We start from the raw sequence: 9,753 nt of genomic DNA on the forward strand, positions 1-9,753 counted from the left end.
GGTGAGGGTGCGCTCTTTCTGGCCGCGACCCCCTGTAGTGGCTCTCCCCCCAGCACCTCGTCCTCTAGAGGCTCTCCCCCCGCCCCCTCCTCCTCTAGGGGCACCTCTCCCTCGACCTCCCTGTGAGGAGTCATCGTCAAGTAGCCGAGGGGGAGGATTACGTGCTCGACCACTCCGACTAGGCAGGCCGACGACCTTGCGTAGGAAACCCACGCCATCGGCCTTCCCCTTGCCCATGTTCCATGAACCTGCATTGAAAAGAGAAAAATCAATTAGTAAATTAATGAAATGAAGAAAAAGGCATGATAATAAACACATTAATAAAAATGCATAAAAAGGCATATTCCTAAACTATAGAAAAAAAAGACTTGAAACGTACATCTGCTAGAACCCATATGAATCATCACTATTGTAACCTCTTTCTCGGTCCGTCTCATCATCGCTATCAATCATATCATCTTCGTTGTCCGACGGAGGTGGAGGCTCTTCCTCGTCGTCAGCGTCTTCGTTTAACTTTTCTAGCATAAGTATGTCATTTTCATTGACAATGGTCTCACCATCATTCCGTGCATCGTCGACGTTTGGGTCGACATCATCATCACCCAATGGTCTAGCGTCATCGTTTCTAACCACATCATCATCATCATCATCAGGTTGCTCTTGATAGAACACTCCCTCGTATGTCATGGGGTTAATGTTGTAGTAATCGTCTTCATACGGGTCTGGTAGCTTACCATGTGGCGACACCTTGAACACAACTTCCCAACCCTTTAGATACACTTTCTGGCATGGGTAAGGCAGATAATATACTTGTGTAGCTTGGGTAGCCGCAATGAAGAGATCGGCTCCGGCATAGACGGTTGATGGTTTAACTTCGACCAAACCAATGGAAGGCGTATGTTTTACCCCCTCCCGTGGATCGAATCATCGGCATTTGAACACAGGCAGACTTAGGGTCTCACACCCCTGGCAGAATTTAACCTCGTATATATTTTGTACCCTTCCGTAGTAGTCTACTGAATTTTGACCGGGGGTGTACACTCCAGTATTTATAGTTTTCGGATCGGGGCGGCTGTTTTCGTGCTCCTCTGTATGGAAGTGATACCCATTCACATCATACTTTGTACATGTCATGACGGCAGGGTCAAAACCCATGGAAACCCATCTCAATTCATCATCCATAGATATGTTCGGATCTTTTCCCTACAAGTATAATGGAAATTGTTGCGTGCATTAGTTCGGTTAACTAATAAATGTTGAAGTAGGTATTTAATAGGGGAGTGTGGAAATTTACATTCTCCATGAACCAAGCAACAAAATTTTTACGACCAGGGTTTCCATGACGGAGAAGAGTAAGTGCCTCCGCCTCAGTAGGAGGATTCACTCCCGTCCATTCCTCTTGAACGAAATCACTAAAAAAAGATAAGCAGTGTTAGACCGGGACTAAGTGAGCATGAAACATGATGATGTGGAAGACATAAAGGAATGGTGTAGTGGTATTACCTCATCCACACTTCCTCAACTTCCTTGATGTTGTGCAAGATATAGAACATGAGGTCCTCCCACTCTTGTGGTGGCATGTTATAAGATTTCGAGGCCCCAGCCCTCCCACCTTGCGCGTTGAATAGATCGAGCCTGGGTTGATACTTGGGCTCTTCTATATTGTATCGAGGCACCTTGTTATGAAGATGGGGAAAGTCGTCTGGATAGTATGATGTCCTGAGGTCTGACACCTCCTCTAGGATAACTGCCTCAGCTATGGAAGCTTCAATCTTAGCTTTGTTTCCACATTTCCGTCGGAGATGCTTGTTCTGCCTCTCAGGGCCGTACTGCCACCGATTTTGCACAGGGCCCCCCAACAATACCTCGTTCGCGAGGTGCAGAATGAGATGTGTCATCGGAGTAAAGAAGCATGGCGGAAAGATCTTCTCTAGCTTGACTATCAACTCCGGTGCCTTTTTATGCAATTTTTCAATCACCTCTTTACTTACTTCTTTAGCACAGAGTGTGCAGAAGAAATGGCTAAGCTCGGCAAGCACTCGCCAGACATGCTCGGGGACATAGCCTCGAACCATCACCGGCATTATCCGCTCAATCCATACATGGTAGTCATGACTCTTCAGGCCGGTCACTTTGCCCGTTGAAAGATTGACTCCCTTACTTATATTCGATGCATAACCATCGGTGAACTTCAAAATTTGTTTCAGCCAGATAAGTATTTTTTTTTCTGGCGGTTTAAGGACAAAGTCAGCATCTGGCTTGAACCAGTTTTTTCGACCGCCTGTGGGAGGCTTCATGTTCAGGCGTGGTCTATCACAAATTCTCTATTGATCGGCTCTAGCTTTTACGTTATCCTTCGTCTTATCAGGAATGTTGACGATCGTGTGGAAAAGGGACTCTGCCACATTCTTTTCGGTGTGCATCACATCAATATTGTAAGGAAGTTTGAGGTCCTTGAAATAGGGAAGCTGCGAGAAGGGGGTAATGTGAGTCCAGTTGTGCGTCTCGCCATATCCCTCGAAGCTTTTGGCTTTGGCTTTGCCTTTGCCTTTGACTTTAGGCTTGAGAGCTTTTAGCTGAGCAAGAACATCTGCCCCCGAAAATGTTGGAATCTCGTTACTTCATGAACAACCCGGCCTTTCGTGAAGTTCTTCTTGTCTTCCTTGTTTGGATGGTCTGGAGGGAGGAACTGTCGATGCAGGTCAAAGGCTACATACTTGACACGCTTACTCAGCCAAATCATTCGCAGAGCCTGGATGCACACTGGGCATGGCATCTTACCACTTGTACACCATCCGCAGAATAGAGCATAGCCGGGAAAGTCATGCATGCAATAGTGCAACCAAACTTTCATCAAGAAATTTCTTTGCAGATCCTGGTCGTATGTCAACCTCGGAAAGTACCAAGAATGGTGCAAGGCATCCACAAGCAGCTGCATAAACACACCCAATTGCTTCCTCGGGTAGTCAGGCCCCGGAATGATGAGCGACAAGAACATGGTCTTCCGTTGCATTAGGGCACCGGGAGGAAGATTGAGCGGAATTACAAACACAGGCCAACAGCTGTATGGATTGGACGACATACCATATGGATTCAACCCATCACCTGATATGGCTATTCTGACATTCCCAGCCTCGGCTGCTTCCTCGAGGTATTCTTCATCGAATGACTTCCATGCTTCCCCTCCCGATGGATGTACGATTTTTTTTGAATTGTATCTTATACCTTCCTTGTGCCACTTCATCATTTTGGCAGACTCCTTCGTGATGAAAAGGCGTTGCCGTCTTTTTATAAAGTCAAGATACCGAAGAACCTTAACGGGGATGGTTAGCTGCTTTTTCTCACCATCCTCACCGACCACCTCAATGTACCAAGATGAACCACACTTCCTACAGTACTTGTCATCCGCATACTCGTGCCTAAACAAAAGGCAATTCTTCGGGCGAACATCTATTTTCTCATAATCCATAGAGAGTGCCTTCATGATTTTCTTTGTATCGTACATGCTTTTCGGCAGTTCATGACCCTCGGGGAGGCTGTTAGCCCATACTCCCAGGAATGCTTCGAAGCATTTCTGGCTACAGCCGTACTCAGCCTTGGCTGCAATCAGTTGCGAGATGGCATCCAGCTGAGATATTTTTGCACCCGCATAAAGAGGTTTCTTCGACGAGGCCAAGACCTCCAAGAAGGCCTTTGCGGTTGCCTCCGGCTCCTCCGGTTCACTCTCTGAAGGTGTCGCATTTGCCGTTTCTGCAACAATGACATCATCTAGCATGTCCCTGACCCCGTCGTCCTCATATCCATTGATGCGTTGTCGCATCACCTCCTCTCTACCACGGTCCTGCTCGGCTATGTTTATCGGCGGCATGTCAAAGTTTGGCATATATCCGTGCGTGCGAAGGTGCTCACTCATGTCCGTCTGATTTCTACGGTGACGTATGGCACATCTCGCACAGGGGCATGGTGGGATAATTCTCATTGGACGACGGAATATCTCCTTCAAATACACATCAGTTTTCGCGATCCACTCTGATGTTACTCGATTCCGACGGATAAAGCCACTGTACATCCACTGATTATCTGCCATCCTCTGCTTTTTTGCAACCCACACAACATAATTAAGGATTCACTTAAATTAATCACATCAAATTTTCAGTTTCTACCGCGTTTAATACACCTACATCTCTAATAGGTAAAGATGGGTCCTAATCCCACCCGACGATGTGTAGATTGAGTACGTTCTCCATTCTACCCCATTCCGAGACAAAATTTTGGCAGCACCTCCCCGCTGTTCTCCAGATACACGTCTCGGCAAATAGCCGAGAGAATGTGCTCCGGAGAACAATGGGGAGGCGCCGCCGAAATCCTGTCTCGGAACGGCCACGGATCGATGACGTGCCCAAGGGCGCGGATCGATGACGCGGCAACATCCATGGGCCAGACCTATGCCGACGGCCAGGCCGTCGGCATAGATTTGCCACCCCACGGACAGGCGAGCGACGCGGATCGATGACGTGGCGGGCGACGCGGATCGATGACGTGGCGTCTATGCCGACGGCCGCTGTTAGCCCGTCGGCGTAGATTGACGCCGTCAAAAGGCCATCTCCGTCCGGGTAGCCGGGCCCACGTGCTATGCCGACGACCTCCTCTATGCCGACGGCCACCATAGGCATATTTCTATCGACGCCGACGGCTAAGCTTTGCCGACGGGGGCCGTCGGCATAGATTGATATACGCCGACGGCTTTTATGCCGACGGCCTGGGCTGGGCCTTCGGGATATGCCTATTTATGCCGACGGGGGCCGTCGGCATTGCCAGTTATTCTGGTAGTGGCTCTTGCGAGGCTTCCAAAGACAGATCGGTGGCTCAAGCCAAGGCGAGGTCCAAGGTGCTCCCCGAACCATCAACCTCCTCCTCGGCACCGTCCGCCGGCAGCACGCCGCTGCTGGACGACTCCCACTGCCCCAGAAAGTCTATCTCGGCCGGGGGGTCCCCTCCTTCCAAAACTCAGAGTTGGCTACAACCATGCTACGGGTGCCGCCATTCCCAGGTGGAACTGGCACAAGTGCTGGCGCCACTGTTGGGGGCACCACCATGGCAAGGGGTCTTGATGCCAAAGCTGGGAGTGGGACCACGGGGGGATGCGCAATAGGCTTTGCCGCCCCAGCCATGGTCTGCGGCCCTATAGGCAGCATCCTCCGAGGGGTGATGTGCCACTGTATGTGGACAGCAAGGACGCTGTCCGATATACACTGCACGTTGCAAAACGGGCACGGAGGTGGCAGTGGCGGCAGCCCTCGATTTGGTCTACAGCCGTTTGGGTTCCAAGCCATCGGATGGATCTGAGTGAAGAGGGGGTTGAGGGCTGAGGGGTTGGAAGAGCTGGCTTGCTTGGGGAAAATGGGCTGGGATGGTTACACTTATATAGATGCGGCTGAATCACCCAACGGTCAAAATGGAGTAACAACGCGTCATCTCCATGCGGAAACCTATCATTCGTGCTTTTTTTAGTAAGAAACGCGTGCCACAACGGATGTACTCATCACTTGTGCTATTTTAGTAAGAAGCAACGGATGTACACATTAGCTTCCCGTTTTACATCACGAACACCATCAAAGGAATAATTAATGAGCCAGAGACACCACTTTTAAATTTTAATAATTTCTAAAATATTTCAGGCGCCCATAATCTTTGTTTGCACTTGTGTTCGGCCAAGTGATGGGTGAATCAGTTTGGGCAATATTCGGAACAACCCAGGATCTCCTAGATCGATCTAGGATGAAGTAAGAAGTGAGGATGCGTAGAACAATATTCTGAACACCGCTGACAGAAATAATTAGTATGGCAGCGGAGAGCAATTCCTAAGGGAAAATGAGGTATAGTCATTAAAAGCACAATACTTCTAAACAGGATGTTGGAGAACCCGCCACTTAGGACTCCAAGAGCCAGAGTTCGATCCGCTCTGTCAGTTTCACAGTGGTGTGCCATGGGCGCTTCCCTAGGGCTCTCCACGCCGTAGGATCATCCCTGACGGCACGCACCTGAGCGACTTGCCTCAATGGTTCATGACAGGTGGACCGCAGGGGCGCATGGGTTCACCATCATCTAGTGGCATTCGTTGTGCCTGTACGCCCAATGAGTGACGGGCATGGCTGACCTGCCAGCAGGGGCAGAGCCAGGATTTAGGCATAAGGGGGGCGAGAAAGATAATAATCGTTTCTGATACACAACACACACACACACACACACACACACACACACACACACACACAAAATAGTCTCAAAAAGTAGAATTGGTATGAATGAAAATATATGTTTGATAATAACATGGGTTCAGATTATCATGTAGAATAGCTTGCTCCTCAAGTGGATTTGTGTTCTCAGTAATATTTCGAAACAATGAGCTTGTACAATGAATCTATTTTCCATGAAGCATTAAACAAGAAGTGAAACTATATTTCTAAATTACAATCTTACCTAAATAAAATCATTGATTTGAAACGAATTGTAACGATTCAGGATTACTCCCTCCGTTCTTAGATAAGGTCTTTATAGAGATTGCACTATGGACTACATACGGAGCAAAATGAGTGAATCTATCTTTCAAATGCATTTATACACATCCGTATGTGGTTCATATTGGAATCTTTATAAAGACTTACATTTTGGGCCTGTTCGGCAATCGACCGCTCCGAGAAATACGTGATTCTGCGGAGCATCTCTTTCTCCACTCCATGTTTTCATCTGAATCTCAGGCCGCTCCTGGAGTGGAATCGTGCGGAGTGGCGAGACTCCGAACAGGCCCTTAGGAACGAAAATAGTACTGTATACCAGAATTCATTGGAAGTCAATCTGTATATAAATTCGCAAAAAAAGAGAGTACTGTATACCAGAATTCATTGGAAGTCAATCTGTTCATATGTGACGCGTTGTAGCAGACGAGTAGCTGTGATCTCTCTCAATTACCCCGGTAGTGTAGTGCCCTCTGCTCTATGCGGCTGTGCCACAACCAGAACGGCGGAAGCAGCGGCAGGCTATGCCACGACAGGCGACGGCGACGACGGCGCAAAGACGTACGTATGGACTATGGAGCCAGCAGACCTAGAAGGCAGGAACGTAATTACGGGAAGGATAAGGGAATTAACTACACGATCTCACCGCTGGATGTAATCTTTTTTTCTCACGCGTATGTACACCTAGGGATGCTTTGGGCCTTTGGGCTGAGAAGTTGCCATGCTAGGCCATTAGCGCTGCTACACACAACTAGAACAACAGGTCAGCCATAATATACGTATAATTTACAACTACTAAAACCTAACGAGGCCTAATAGGGGGGGGCGAGGCGATGGGGGGTGTCTGACCCCTGCTCGCACCCCCTGTCTCCGCCCCTGCCTGCCAGTCAACATCCTCGCCCTTGACGGTCTCGTTTGATCGCGCCAGGCGGGGCATGCGCCGTGGCCGCGACGATGGCTCGCTCGTGGGGCCAGGTCATCAAGACTGATCACCCCGTGCCAAGTTGTTTCGGTCTGTTTCATTGGCACCAACTAGGTGCGCAGGGGCGGCGCGCACTGGCTTGGTCGCGCGCGCCAAGCAAGTCCTCTGTTGCACGCTAAGTGTAGGTGCGTGTGTGGGGCCAGCCTATCAAGATCTTTCACCTCATGTCCAGATGATTCAGGTTGTTTCGTTTACGCCACTCGGGTACACATAGGCGACCCTGCTTGGTTCGAGCCCAATGACATGTGTCATCAGGCTAATGGACACAAAACCGGAAAGACCACGTGCATGGATGCACCCCGCTGGGGCCAACGAATATACCCTGGTAGGGTTGTGTTGGTCCCGAGCTTCTCTTGCCATTAAGCAATGTAAGGTGGTCGTATCCTTCATGGGTCCCGTTTGTGTGCCCATGTTCGCATGCCCATCCTATGTTAGGATTATGTCTGCTCGTTTGTCCCTGTGTTGCCGTAATCTTTAGCCTATCCCCTTCATTTGCTTTCCTTTCACCATTTTTTTGGGGTGCCCATCCCTTGCTTGCCTCCACTAGAAGTTCTCTTTGGCTTCCTCGCTGTCGTCCTGTGATGCCTCCCGTCTCTCGCGTCACTCCACTAGCGGCTCTCTTCAAGTTCCTCCCTTGCCATTCAAGGTCCGGTGTGACCTTTGCCTTGCTATTGTCTCAAGCTCGGCGGTTCTGGCTCAGCCCGTACAAGTTTCTTCTTCTCAGTGCTTGGCTTGTAAGTTCCTGCTTGAGGTGAGTTGCTTCTTTGCTTTTTTGTTACTTTGTTCGTGCTGCTTTTCCTTACATGGTAGGAACAAAGCTTATGTTTGGCAGTTGCATGGGGCGTGCGGAGGGAAGGGCAGCAGGCGCCCCGCGTGGCAACTAGAGAGTGTTACTCTTCATATATCAACAAGGTCAAACAATTCTCCCTTTTTGCGTGTCCGGATGGGTTCCTACCTCCTTCACTGAGGACTAACTGCGTCTGACCCCGACATACCACTATTAGGAAAAGGGCTATAGATGGAATTGACACTAATGGCGCATCAGACATGTGGTGCGCCATTACTATATACTAATGACGCACCATGTGTTGGTACGCCATTAGTGTCCAAATACTAATGGCGCACCACATCACGGGTGCGCCATTAGTAAATTTTTTTTTAATTTTTGTCAAAACTACTAATGGCGCACCATGGGAGTAGTGCGTCATTACTAGTTGAACTAGTAATGGCGCACAATGCCACGGTGCGCCATTAGTAACTTGGCCACCACTTCCACCGAATGCACCCCCCTGGTGGATCGCCTTTTCAGTTTAAAAAAAATAAAAGAAAATGATGAAAATGTCAAAAAATAAAAGAAAATAAGTTTCCCATGTGATATGTGGTCTAGTTGTTGGGAAAATTTGCAAATATGAATTTCGACTTCATTTGCAAAATCTCTCGAGAATTTGTAAAAATGGGCATAACTTTTGCATACTAACTCGGATGAAAAAGTTTTTTATATGAAAAATCATCTACTTGAAAAGTTACATCCGAATTTAACGGGGGAAACCCCGTTAAACATTTTCAAAATCATCAAAAACCTAACAGAAAAAAGATACGGGGCTTTTAAGATCTGGAGAGGCAAAAAAATTCAAAAAAATTCAAACTCACTAATGGCGCACCTGCCCATGGTGCGCCATTAGTATCTTCCCGCCTTCAAAATTTAAAATAAGTCAAAAAAATAAAAATAAAGTTACTAATGGCGCACCTGCCCATCGTGCGCCATTAGTATCTTCCCGCCTTCAAAATTCAAAATAAGTCAAAAAAATAAAAAAAAAGTTACTAATGACGCACCGGCCCATAGTGCGCCATTAGTATCTTCCCGCCTTCAAAATTCAAAATAAGTCAAAAAAATAAAAAAAAGTTACTAATGGCGCACCGGCCCATGGTGCACCATTAGTATCTTCCCGCCTTCAAAATTCAAAATAAGTCAAAAAAATAAAAAAAAGTTAGTAATGACGCACCTGCCCACGGTGCGCCATTACTATGTCGTATATATGGCTGGGCGCACCTCCTCCACTCGACCTCTCCTCCACTCCATCTCCTCCTCTCCTCTCCTCCACTCCATCTCCTCCTCTCCTCTCCTCCACTCCTTCTCCTCCTCTCCGGCGACCTCCTTCTCCTCTCCGGCGACCTCCTCCTCTTCGGCGACCTCCTCCTCCTCCTCTCCGGCGACCTCCTCCTCTCCGGGAACCTCCTCCTCCCTCCTCTGCTCCCCTC

This window comes from Triticum dicoccoides, chromosome 5B (assembly GCF_002162155.2).
Source record: "Triticum dicoccoides isolate Atlit2015 ecotype Zavitan chromosome 5B, WEW_v2.0, whole genome shotgun sequence".
Lineage (NCBI taxonomy): Eukaryota > Viridiplantae > Streptophyta > Magnoliopsida > Poales > Poaceae > Triticum > Triticum dicoccoides.